The 14,516-nt window shown below is 37.7% G+C and overlaps 1 long non-coding RNA gene across 2 annotated transcripts in view; it reads right to left on the reverse strand.

Moving 5' to 3' along the window:
- Positions 1-1,305: 1,305 nt before the first annotated feature.
- LOC138266588 (uncharacterized) overlaps positions 1,306-14,516 on the reverse strand; it is a 97,193-nt gene continuing 83,982 nt past the window's right edge. For both annotated transcript variants that reach the window (XR_011199557.1, XR_011199558.1), the window contains 2 exons: positions 9,284-9,397; positions 1,306-1,829 (listed from right to left, as the gene is read on the reverse strand). This is a non-coding gene — a long non-coding RNA (uncharacterized lncRNA). The remainder of the gene's footprint in view (positions 1,830-9,283; positions 9,398-14,516) is intronic.

Genomic DNA, 14,516 nt, shown 5'->3' on the forward strand with positions numbered 1-14,516 from the left:
CAATGAATGTCCACACAGTAGCAGCATCACCACAACGTAACCAGGAAAAGAATACAGAAAAGCAATGGCAAGCATGATAAAGCATCAAGTTTCAGGTGCCTAGGATTGTGGAGCTACACATTAATCTGGTGTCATTGAAACTTTTAAATGTTCCACAGAGTAATATGCTGTTGGTAGGGATGACAACCCCTACAGTTTTAGAATATTCAGTAAGTAATAGGTGCATGCCCCCCAACTGTGTCCAGAAATGTGTTTATTAAAACATTTGAATCTAGCAATCTAGCACTCTTCCTTTTTAAATACATGGATAGTCCTGTAAAGAGCAGGGTCCTGACAGAGTGAGTGAGAGTGGTAATGAAATACGAGAGAAGGTTATGAGATGCTAGTATGAGGGAGAGTGCAATACTCAGACTTTCCGTGCTTAAAACAGTATAAAGTAAGTCTGTTGGTCACACTGCCAATGGGAAGACTATACATGGCCTGCAAAACATCTCCCTTAACAAATGTGCTTTAGAACAATTACAACAAAACATAACATTTTTACAAACACTGGAGAAACACTGTTTTGTCTATTTTTGGGTGGGGGGCAGCTGAATAAATAATGGCAGGCACTAATTTCAAAAGTTTTGGAAAACACTGGGCTAGCACCACTGAAGCCCACACAACATAAACACTGAAAGCAGGCCAGTTTACACCAATGTGATCATAAATAGGTCGGCCATACACTACAAAAATGGCTGCCACAGCTTATTGACACATCTAGGCGCATGCATGGTTACATGTGCACATGTATATCTCATCATGCGACCATCAGCCTCTTTCACCTATTGGCTGGAGAATTTGTCAATCATTTCTTGGCCTAGCCCAGCACATTATTTATTTATCACTGGATACTGGCTGGTTGGATATATCCTTCTGCTTCTACTCCAGTGCTTGCACTTAATGGCCTGGTGGATTACTTTACAACTATATTCCTCACTGTGTGATGCCGCTGGCTCCCTCTCAAGTATCTCAATATAGTATGCTAATGCTAGATCATTAGAATTTATATCTATTGGCTTTGCCAATTATTGTTTTTCTTTTACAAATATTGGACAGCATAAGCAATAGGCATTGTCTAAGTTAAAAGACAGCTATTGTCTTTGGTAAGCAAGACATACTGTCTTTGTCAATGCTTGTTTAAAACATGTTTAAACAGAAACTAGGTACACGCCTAGTTCTGTTGAGTAATATTGACTTCAATCTCAATACTAACACATCCATTACATGTGATTACATTTAATCAAATTTTAGATATGCATTTTTATCAGGTAAACATAACGTTGAATACATTTATGCTGTGTGCAAATGTTTTATGATCCAGGAATATTTTAATAACAACAGGCAAACTAGATGTTTCAAAGGACAGCCTTAAAGGGATGTGCATATTTTGAATGAATTTACTATACTGAAACTTAAAAGATATGTAATTTGTACTGTTCTGGTAACTTACAAAACATAACTATACATGATTATCAGTTACCTGATAGGGCCACTTAATTACTTTATTCTTCCAGAAAATATCCCAATTAATTTCTATACATTCATTTCATCATATAAAGAACAATATTGTTATTATGTGCTTGCCATTCCTGGTTTGGTCTCTCTGCATGCCTTTGAGACTTCTTAGCAGGAGTCAGCAGCATCTATCCAGGTCTTCAGATGGTACACCGCCTGATCCTAGCGCTTCACCCGTATTCCTGCAGGGCTTCATTGTGCACTACAGTGTTAAAGTGTTAGGGCTCATCACCTGCAGAGCTCCAGCTTTAAATGCATTCCTTTGGGACCTGCTGGAATGATCAAGAAGCAAGTAAGATTAGTTTGTTAGGTATTTCGTTTGTGTGCTTTGCAAGCATTTGTTAGTTTCACTCCTGAAAACTGCATTTGGGAATAGTGCAGCAATGGGAGACTTTTACCAAGTGCCGCAGCACAATAATGTTGGCCTTATAGCACCGCATTCATAATCACATGTATCTATGCAAGTTGCCAATTATCTAAGCTCTAAAGAGGCCATTTTTTATACTTAGTATTTTCTAACTTTCATTCCTATGATGACTAGTTGATATTCTGGTACTATCGAAGTTATGGGTTTTCACCAAACAGAGCTTAAAAACTCCAGCCCTCTCAGCTTTCATCTCAATGCATAATGTAATGCATAAAGGCAAACAGAATTGTATAACCTTCCGCTTTGAGTGTGTACTAAAGTAGGTGAAGCCATTCGTATAACATTTTATTAATATTATTTCATTAAGTACAGTACTTTAGTACTGATACTCTCTTGTTAGAAATGTCTGTCCATTTATCAAACTGAGTAGGACCTTTCACAGCCTTGTGTAAACCTAGTTTATATTACATTCCCTGCAGAATGAAATATTTGTAGGCATCAAATACTGAAGAATGTGTTTTACAAAGTGCGAAAACAAAGTCTCCTTAGGGGTTATACAACCAAAAAGAGATTCTGTAATGTACATTGAACCTTATTGAAGCAATGATTGCTATGTGGACTTTTGCATTTTTCTACCATTGCACACTTATAACCATTATACCACATACAGGACTGACTATGTTAGTATATGCATGTTACCCCCAGGCACATGGATGCAACTCTTTAAATGAAAATGGTAAAATGGAAGCCTCTTAAAAAATCACCCAAAAGGTACTCCTTCTCAAAGGCCTTTCAACTAGTACCATGTTTGTTTGTAAATGAAAAACAAGTGTCACAAAAATTATGAAATGGAACCCATCCATTTTTTTTACAAAGATTTAATATAGATAATGAGGTTATTTCCCGTTTGAATTCCCATATGAGTCTTGATATAAAGCAAGTAAACGTTAAAAAAATTATATGAGCATTTGTATGGATTTCATAGAGATGGGATATAGAAAAACAGACATCACCTTGATAATTTTTAACTCTCCAAACCTGGTTGGATCTGGAATATATCATCACTTCTGTTGGATCAGATTGCAAGGTTAGTGTGTCTTGACAGTATCTGCTGCCACAGACTGCCACGGTGGCAGGTAGAGCTGTGCCTGCAGCCCAAGACATCTTGGCCATAAAGTGGTATGTGCATCTCTACTTTAATTAATAAGTCAAAAAATGGGTGTTATGGCAAAAGATTATTGCAAGATACAAAAATAAAACAGAGGTGTTTTTTAACTGCTGAATGTACTAAAATACTGAAACAGAACAAGCCATTACCTAAAAGCACTTATAGTTAAAAGAAAAGCATGTGCTAATACAATAAAACAGGAAGAAAATACTGATGCATAACCACCAGCTACAAGATTTGCATTTAAAAAATGAAAAATGAAATAACACATTAAACTTGCACACAGGACCACTTTTATTTCTTAAATAAAAATGTGAACTGTTTATTGTGCTTGATGGCTTTTCCTCTTGTTTTAATACTCTATGTTTTTCCTATAGTATGAATATTGTATGTAACACAACGTTTTAATGACTCCTTTTTTTAGGTGTTATAAAATATTTTTAAGAATCCCGGATGATGAGATGGCTCATCTGGATTGTTCTTTGGGGACAATTTGGTATTGCTATGTTTAGACTTAACCTGTTTCTGTATTTCAGTACGTAAATTCAGTAGTAAAGGTTTGAGAGTTTTTTCTGTTATTCAGATGTTTAATTCCTTGTTGCCTTGTGTGTGCCTTCATAGGGCATCGTGTGCCACTGCATGTGTATAATTGTCTTCCAATTCATTGATGGTACTGTCAGCAATGTTATTTGGAGTTGACAATAGAGTGCATATGCTGTTTTTTGCAGTAAACATCCAGTTAAGACCATCTTTGATGTGGAGACACACTTTCAATCACTTTTCCTGAACCGTGTACAACACCTCTTTCATGTCATGACACTTACTCCAAATCCTCTTTCATCACAAACTTTGTGATCTCTTAATAGGAACCCAACAGAACTATCCTATTGTGACATTGAAGTTTGAGCCTTTTGTACCGCAAACCTCACTTAATTACTTTATTTTCTCTCCTATTGTTACCTTTATTGTATGATTTTCTTGTACCACAAACCTTCCTTCATTAGCTTTTTTAATGCCTAAGATCCGATCTGGCCAATATTACACGATTACTCCTGATCTGTGCCCCTGGGTCTTGTATCATTACTTTTTATGCAAAGGCTGCGAATCTAATCTCATATTAAAACCTTATAAGCAAATCTTCCGCACTGCTAATTTCATGCCTTGTACACCTATTTTGAAGCGCTCCCTCCCCTTTATTTTTTGTCGCCACTTATATCTGAGTCTACCGCTTGAGACTGCTTACTGCTTACTCTTCGGTCTCCTGTCACACATTTTATACAGTAACCGCTAGTACATAATCCCTCACCACTGCAAACTCATATCAGGAATTCTTAATCCTGACCTTCTTTTTTTAAGTCTTAAGTAGAAAGTTTATTGAAAAATCATACAATATACAAAAAATAAAAATACATTTGATAATAGGAATGAATTAATATAACAACAGTTCCATTTCCTGAGAAAACACGTATTAAAAGAAACACTTTAAATATATTAATACTTTAAAACAGAAGTATATATGCATATATTATTAACATTATTATAAGAGATAGTTAAATGTAAGTAGGTACATTAAGATAGTGAGAGAAACACAATTCATGGTAGTTTAGAGACCTCCTCATTTCTAGGAAAATGATTACAAGAAGAATAAGCCAAAGAGTTTAAGTAATTTGTAATAGTTAACCATAGCATGTCTCTTTTAATAGCAAGGGATACGGGGGAGACATAGGGCCTGATTCTGACCCTGGCGGCCGGTGACCGCCAGGGTAACCGGCCACGGGAGCACCGCCGACAGACCGGCGGTGCTCCGAAGGGCATTCTGACCGCGGCGGTTCAGCCGCGGTCAGAAAGGGTAAACCGGCGGTCACCCGCCGGTTTACCGCTGCCCTTCTGAATCCTCCATGGCGGCGGAACGCGCTCCGCCGCCATGGGGATTCAGACACCCCCTACCACCATCCTGTTCATGGCGGGAAACCCGCCATGAACAGGATAGCGGTAGGGGGTGCCGCAGGGGCCCCCGTAAGAGGGCCCCACAAAGTATTTCAGTGTCTGCTATGCAGACACTGAAATACGCGACGGGTGCCACTGCACCCGTCGCACCTTCCCACTACGCCGGCTCAATTCTGAGCCGGCGTCCTCGTGGGAAGGTTGATTTGCCCTGGGCTGGCGGGCGGCCTTTTGGCGGCCGCCCGCCAGCCCAGGGCAAATCTCAGAATCACCGCAGCGGTCTTTCGACCGCGGTGCGGTGTTCTGACGGGGTTACTTTGGCGGGCGGCCTCCGCCGCCCGCCAAAGTAAGAATGACCCCCATAATCTCTATCCAGCCTATGATTATAACACACACCATACCACCAAGCTTGAAAGGATAATTGAGACGAATCCTTCCAATTTTTCGTAATTTGTTGAAAAGCAACAGCCAACAATAAATCCAATATTACAATAGATTTTTTGGGAAAACTAAACAAGTCAGCTGCAAGGCTACCTAGAAATATGTTGGCAAAGCTCATGGGAATTTGAGTGTTAAAAATAGTATTAATTTGACTCCATACTTTAACCCAAAATTGAAATGTATATGGACATTAAAAAAGCATATGTTTAAACCGGAGACCAGGTTATTACAGGACCAACAGGAGGATGGGAGGTTAGAATTAATTTTATGTAACGAAGGAGGTGTTATTAATAACCTATTATATATAAAAATAAAGTTTGAATTGCATTAGCTGCTCTAGAGGATTTCCGTATTTTAATCCACACTCTGTTCCATAAAGAAGGTGAAAGTGAAATATCCAGATCCTTCTCCCACTGCATTTCAATTGCAGACTTAGGTCTATCTTCGGGAACAGCTGTAATAGTTTGATAAAGACAAGAAGCTGATGCAGATTGTAGTAACAAATTCTTAATTGGAAGAGGACGGACTAAAGGTGTTTGCTGAGCTGGAAAAGATTGATATAAGAGTATTTTTTATGAAAAGAGGATGGAAACGAGAAAATAAATTGTGCCAATACAAAAGAAAGGGGGGAATTATTTTCAAATAATTGATGTACCCATCTTAACCCCTTCAAATGCCAAGATTTCCAATAGATGGTTCTATTATTCAACTTATTGAGCTTATTGTACCAAATTGACGAATTTAGAAACTGCACCTTATCATCGTTGTATGAAGCAAAAACAGGCTGCAAAATTCAACAAGAGTTGTTCAAAATCGGAAGGGAGATAGAAGTGGTTTATTTGACAGTCAGTACCTCCAAAAATGTAAAGGGAACAACAAAAGACTTTTCAACGTCAATCCATAAGGGTAAAAAAGCAGAATCATCATCCTTCAATAAACAAGAAGCTTGCTTAAGAGAAAAAGCCATATGATTAGAGCAGAGATTCTGAAAATTAACCCCTCCGCTGCATTTAGGTGTCATTAACTTTTGAAGAGACATTCTGGGTTTCTTAATATTACATAAGAATTTGATTAAAATAAATTCAGCTTCTTAAAATAAAAACATGGGATTGATAAATAAAAGGATTACAGGGAGTAACATCATTTTGAGAGAATCTAATCTACCCCACCAGGATAAAAATAAAGGGTTCCATTTAGAGATATGAGAATCAAGAATAGAAAATAATTGCAAAAAATTACAAGAAATTGTATCTTTAAAAAAGGGTTTAAACCACAGACCTAGATATTTAATTTCATCATTATTCCAATGAAAATTTGAGGATTTAAAATTCTTAGGAAAACAGAAATTATTTAGGGGAAGTATTTCACACTTGTCTCTGTTTAACTTGTACCCTGAAACAGAAGCAAAATTCTGTACTTTCGATAGAAAAGAAGGAATTGAAGATTTCGGATTTGATATAAAAAGTAAGATGTCATCTGCATAAGCCGAACATTTTATTTGTCTTTCCTCATATTGGAAACCATGCAAATTTGGATTAGCTCTAAATTTCAACAAAAAAAAATTCCAAGGCAAAAACAAACAGAAGCGGAGACAACGGACAACCCTGACAAACTCCTCTATGAAGTGAGAACGAGGGAGAAATAAGACCATTTAGAAAAATAGCAGCTTTAGGAGAGGAATACAATAACCAAATTAAACTTATGAACTTAGCTCCAAAGCCAAACCAGGAAAGTGTTGAAAAATAAAAGGCAAATTAACCCGATCAAAAGCTTTTTCAGCATCTAGAGCTATTGCAGATAGAGAATCTTTATATGTCACAGACTTACTTAAAATATAAAAAAATAGGCGTGTGTTGTCCAACAATAAGCGTCCTTTAATAAAACCAGACTGCTCTTTACCAATTAACTTAGGTACAATCAATTCCAAACGCAAAGCAATAATTTTAGCAAAAATGTTATAATCCAGATTTTCTAGAGATATAGGTCTATAATTCTTGCAAAACTTTGGATCTTTGTTACCTTTTGGAATAAGAACTATTAAGGCTTCTTGAAAAGACCCTCCAGAGGATTTTGCTTCAACAAAATGGGTAACAAATCTTAAATAATCTTGGAACCAATAATTTAGAAAAACGTAAATGGAATTCAATAGTGAAGCCATCAGAGCCTGGGGCTTTACCTTTTTTAATACGTTTTAGTGCACTGAGAATGTCATCAATAAAAATATCATTGTCAAGCTCAGAAAAATCAGAAGAGTGGAGTACAGGTGGATTAATGGTAGACAAATATTGATCAATAAGATCCTGAGCGGGAACAGAATCAGGAGTATACAATTGTGTGAAGAAATGAACAAATTCATCCGTAATTTTTTGTTCTTATGTAATAAAAGATTGGAGGAGTTATAAATAGATTCTATCTTTGTTCTATCTTTTTGATTTTAAGATAATTTGCTAGACGTTTTCCTGATTTATTTTGGCCCCCATAATACTTAGCACTAGACTTAGGAAGATAAGAATTAGAAATATCAGTTGAATTTGTATTGAAGATAAATTTAGCTTGAAGTAAGTCATTAAGACAACTTGTAGATTTGGAAGAGTAGTAAAGATTTTCTAATTGTTTGATGCAATTCATTAAACTAAGTATTTTTTTATTAGCCATTTTCTTTTTGTTGGCAACATAAGATATAATAAAATCCCTAGATGCCGCTTTGAATGTATCCCAGATAATTTGAACAGATATCTTAGGGGTATCATTTCTTACAAAGAAATAAACTTCTTCAAAAGCTGAGTAAAATTATTACAAGAAATAAGAATTATTAAATCTCCATCTATTACTTGGCTGATTATGTGCGATAAGATCAAGGTCCAAGCTCACAGGAGCATGATCCGAGATTAATATGGAACCAATCTCTGAACCCAAAATGTGTTGTACAAGAGGTTGTGAGACAAACAGATAATCAATCCTCGATTAGGAAGAATGTACTGGGGAAAAAAATGACAATTCATATAATGTGGGGTTACACAATCTCCAAACATCCGTTAATGCTCTTTGTTGAATCATGGAGGTAAACGGTGAAAATATGGTGGATGGAAAATCTAGAATTGGACTTGTGATCAAGAAAGGGATCCATAACGATGTTATCAAATATCATCTGAAAGAATCATTAACTTAGCTAATATTTCATTCCAAAAGAATTTATCAGGTTGGGTTGGCGCATAAACATTAAATATAGTGAAAGGTACTTTATTATTATTCATTGAAACTATCACCCATCTAACCTGCTCATCACAATCTTGAGAAAAATCAGTAATGTTCAAAGCCTTCTGACACAGTATAGTAACCCCATTTCTTTTTCCCATACCTGGAGATGCAAAAACATGACCTACCCATTGTCTTTTGAGTTTAGCTACCTCATCACCTGTTATATGAGTCTCTTGCAACAGAGCAATATCAGCTTTCAATTTAAAATATGTGTTAAAACTCTTTGACGCTTTATTGGGGATCCCAAACCTTTAACATTCCATGAAAGAAATCTAATTGTCATTTAATATATAGAATATGTAATATGACCATGAAATTAATGCATATAAACCACATATTAATATGAAGAAATGGAACCGAAATAAATCATTTGGTGTACAGAAAAAGAAAAATAGAACTATGAGCATGAGAAAATAGAAAGAAGAAAAGAAAAGGAGAAACAAATTGTAAAAGCAGAAGAGATGAAGTGAAAGAAAACAAACAGAACAAAATAGAGAAGAAAACATGAAAACTACAGAAAAAACACAGATCGAGTAATAAAAACATACCTATAAGACAAAAACAACGTGAGGATGGTGAAACCACAAAGGGAAGACGACAGAACCTTCACTCCACGACTGCAGATACGGATTAGAAGAGGGACCCAGCCACATAGGTTGCTACTACAAAAGATGGGTACGTTAATGCATGAAGTTCTAAAAAGAGAGGAACATGGGAAACATTCAAAACTGTAGATAATTAAACACATTTAAGATTACATATACCAATAATGGGCATATCCATTAAATAAGAGGAAAATTGAAAAACAAAAAGCAATACAATATTTAAGTCTCTGATATTTTGGAAGTGTTCATCGTTTCACCTGTACAAGACTCAATAAATTGCTGAAGTGATACTGGATCTTCATAGGTTGTGGTCTTATTATTGTAGGTCACCTTGAACAAACATGGATGAAAGAGACCTTACCGAGCATTAAGTGGCTTTAATGCCGGACGCATATCCAGAAATTGATTTTGTTTGTCCGCTGTCGACTTAGCATAATCCTGAGCAAAAAAGAGATTGGAACCTGACCACATGATCCGACCTTTAGTTTTGCTGCTCTGAGAACCTTTAGCAAGTCTACATACTCCAAAAAATAAAGTATGGTTTCTTTGACGTCAAAGCCAAATGTTAGGGATGACCAAGTCCCTGCGCTCTTTGTATATTCAAAACAAGAGAAGTAGGTAGGACCAGAATCTTGGGCAGAAATGCTTGAAAGAAAGATAAAGAATCCAAACCTTCAATTCCTTCAGGTAGACCATAAATACGTAGATTATTCCAAAGGATCTGATTTTCTAGATCCTCTGCATGCTTTTTCAACATAGTAACTTCAGGTTGCAGAGATTGAATAACCACCACTGGATCCTCGAGCACTTACACTCTTCATTCCACACGAGAGACTCTGTTTTCCACAAGAGATCAATTTGTCGTCCAATATATGTAATGGTTTATTTATATCCTCCATATAGGGTTTAAGCACTCTTATTTCCTCAAGGGGTAACTCCATAGATACGGTATCAACAACTTAAAGAGGAGATGGAGGATCCTTTTTAGCTCTCTTATTCGTGGACTTCGTAACCATTACTGGAAGCTTGGAGGATACTTTATTAATAACAGTAGGAGGAGAAACAGGCGCTGAGAGTGTGGCATCAAGAGTAATAGCCCCAGCATTCTCCATATTGGATAAAGGAGCAAATTAGCTTGAGAAAGGAATATTTTCAGAACTTTTATTGCTCTGTACTTTGTTGCTAGTCAATTGAAGGTTCCTAGATCTGGCCATAAGCACAGATTAATAATTCTGCCCAATATATAGTAAAGCATATATTTTATGAAGTGAGGTTCATCTCAGAAAAGAAAGCAGTCCAAAATTCTCATTAAGCTGTATCAAATCTTCCAAAAAGGAAAATACGATGAATAAAGAGCATAAATACACACCTTTAAATCAAAAAAGTGCAAAAAGAAACTCTCAGACCACTATGAATAGAGCAAAAACGTAATTATGAGGTGAAAAATAAAAAACAAAATGGCGGTCGCAATAAATTCCTAAGACAATGCAAGTCATTTAAAAAAGGCTTAAAAATACCTTTTACTTTATTTTAAGGGGAATAATGCTGCCAAGGCATATTCCCCTAACTTTTCCTCTCTTGAGGAGAAACGAGCCGGCTCCCTGTGCCCCTGTCGCGGTCAGGGAACTCCGGTAAAGGCGGCCATCTTCTTACGGCGCCAAGCCACGCCCCCCCAATCCAGACCTTTTTACATGACCAGTTTCATATAAAACCACTTATTAGACAAACCCCTTCAATCACTGCATCTCTCCCACTATATCCTGAGCTCTCATGATCAATTCTTATATCATGACATATTACCTCTTACCCTATCCTTTAAGTTTCTTTTGAAGTACTCTGAGCCTATTGTACAAGCTTTGGCATAAAATTACCTCTTTGTCTCGAGTCACCAGTCTAATACTGCCACCTCTTTTAATACATTATGCATTTGTATAAAGTGCAACTTTCGCACATTCCTTGGCCTTTTAAGCTCTGAACAGAATGCTGCCTAAAGTTAGTGGGATTTCCCATGGAGATGGCAAGCTGTGGTGACTGGGTGTTGCAATGCCTCAACAAAACCTGAATGAGTGTGGTCAGTGAATCTTGCATTTTGGGAACAGGATGGAAGTCAATTTCTGAGTCATGTGTCTTCTCTATCACAGATTCACTATATTTCCTGCCCCAGTACTGGTCTCTCACCGAGCCATTTTAAGACTGTCCCCATTAAATTATCTTTGTCTCCCTGTTTCAGTGTGTTCCCTAACCCAACCTTGACCACAGGAAGTTTAATGTCGCAATGTGGAGTCCTTCACAGAGAGGAACATTCTATCCACTCTCCCTTATAAGCACATTTGGCCTCATTGAGAGCTGGAGAGAAGGTGGGAGGGAAAGGTATAGGATTTTTAGTTTCGGGCCACGTGATTTCCAAGGTGTTGAAACCTTATGAGAGAAACAATACAGCATTTAACTGAAGCATAAGTTCCTTCAGTCTTTCAGGGAGGATTGGCCTAGACTCCAGGCACCCTGACCACAGGCTACTAGTTTTGTACAATCCAGCGAAGTTACTGTTTTTTACATTCAAACATGCTTTTAATGACAAGAAGAATATGTTGCTGGGCTCTATTGGGATCATGTTACAGGAGTCATATGGACGCATGGCACACAGTTCTGCTCATATCAAAGGAGGATTTCTCTACAAACATAAGGCAGGAGAAGTAAGCTGTCTATCTCAAGGGTAAGGGATTCACAGATCATTCACAAACATACTTCTGCGTATGAAGGCATCCCTGATTTACATTCATCCTTTGTTCAATGAGATATGTCTTGATCCACAAGGTGTTAAGGGTTCAATTACGAGTGCCGTGGGGATAGTGGCACATTTATTGAATCCCATAAATAACTAACCCCTGCGGATTGTTATGTATAGGATACGATACATTTTGCCAAATGCAAGTATTTTCCCATTGGAAATGGGGGATAACAAGCAGGTTTGGTGTTTTCTCACCAAAATCTGCATGTTCCAGAATTTCCGTACCATTTTCTACTGATAAATATCTGCAGCCTTGACCTGCTGATATTCACCTGCAGAAAAGTCCCTATGTCTGATTTTATCACACCTGGTGATTACCTGGTGAGATAAAATCGAGCATTCTCCTAATTGCAAGACTTGTGCAAACAGGGGTTTGAATGGGTTCTGGAATTCACTGAAGCATTAATATTCAAGGCCATTGTGTCAAGTCATCAACAAGGTACTTTGCCGTTAGACACCAGAGTAGTATGATTCAACTTACATCAGAAACAGCTCTTCCAGCATCAACATCCACTCAGACCTATCAAAAACATACCTGCTTCCATAGCAACCTCTATTACACTGAAGTCTACTACACAAAATCATAAAATAATTTACCTAAGTATAACAATTACACACTTTATTCCACACAATTCATGTAAGGCAAACCACACTCCAGGCCTATGAAGCTCACTGCATATCTATCCTAGTTCATGCCAAAACCACAGCATCAACCTAATCTGAAAGACACCATAACAAGAACCTCTGTATTGACCAATCAAGGCCCACTCCAATCATCTATGCTGATTTACAAATTTAAACTGGGTACTCCAGGTCCCTTCTCTTTTTCTAAAAATATCTCAATTTGGACACATGTATTTGCCACCCTACAATAATCCCAAAAAATACCTCTTTGGCTTTTCACTGATACACTGTCTCATATTGCCCAACTATTCAACCTACCTTTATCACTCATTACTGAAACAGTAACACTGATAACAGCATCAAACGTAAACCACACTGACTATTCAATGAAACTATGGAGTCACACAGAGAATGCATCATTACTCATGCTAAACAATTATACTTCTTAACTTTTTCCTAGATCAGCACAGTGAAAGCACCAAATACAAGTCCACAACACACCACAGGGTGTACTAAGACCTACAAGCCAACAAGCTTTTGTGAGTCACATATAAGTCACCCAGTGTGTATAAATATTACAAGCCTATACCTCATCATATTGTTCATCTTGATATCCAAATTGATAAAAAGCATTTAAGTTCCTTACACCACCACCATACTTGTGCCTAGGCTCACCTCCATACCAAAACATTAGTAAATGTAAATGATAGTAACTACCAATGAGTATGTATATAACCCACTAGACTAATATCACACTCTGAATTTAGATGCATTCTGATAACCTGTGTTAGACCTGGCAGCTTTTTGGAGTGTCTCCCCTGTCTTTTTGCCTTCTGACCTGTTTTATGGTATACTGGACTCTGTTGTTGCTGGTTTATTGTCTCTGAGCACTTTAACACTGTTTATCACGGCTAAAGTGCAAGTGCTCCCAATGTAAATTGTAATGTGAGTGGGTTATCCATGACTGGGATATTTGATTTACTGGTAAGTCCCTAGTAAAGTGTACTAGAGGTGTCCAGGGCCTGTAAATCAAATGCTACTAGTGGGCCTGCAGCACTGGTTGTGCCACCCACATTAGTAGCACTGTAAACATGGCTCAGACCTGCCACTGTAGTGTCTGTGTGTGCAGTTTTAAATTGCTGAGTCAACCTGGCAAGTGTACCCACTTGCCAGGCCCAAACCTTCTCTTTTGTACATGTTAGGTACCCCTATGGTAGGCCCTAGGTAGCCTCATGGGCAGGGTGCAGTGTATTTAAAATGTAGGACATGTACTGGTGTGTTTTACATGTCCTAACAGTGAAATAGTGCCAAATGCGGGTTTCACTGTTGCAAGGCCTATCTCTCTCATAGGTCAACATGGGGGCATCCCTTTAAATCACTTAAAAGGATAGATTCTCTTTGAGAGCAGATAGAAATATAGAGTTAGGGTCTCTGAACCCACAATTTAAAAATACTTCTTTTAGTGAAGCTGGTTTTTGGATTGTGAGTTTGAAAATGCCACTTTTAGAAAGTAGGCATTTTCTTGCTAAAACCATTCTGTGACTCTGCCTGTTTGTGGGTTCCCCGTCTGGGTCAGTTTGACAGTTGGGCTGTTTATACCTTTCATCTAGACAGTGACACACATGGAGCTGGGGTGTAGCCTGCATATCCTGATGAGCCATCTGAGCTAGAGTGGAGTGAGGAGTGGTCACTCACATCTGAAAGGACTGTTCCTGCCCTCAAACAATGTAGTCTCCAAGCCCCTGGTGTGTGTCTGGGGCCTGG

This window comes from Pleurodeles waltl, chromosome 11 (genome assembly GCF_031143425.1).
Source record: "Pleurodeles waltl isolate 20211129_DDA chromosome 11, aPleWal1.hap1.20221129, whole genome shotgun sequence".
NCBI classification, from domain to species: Eukaryota; Metazoa; Chordata; class Amphibia; order Caudata; family Salamandridae; genus Pleurodeles; species Pleurodeles waltl.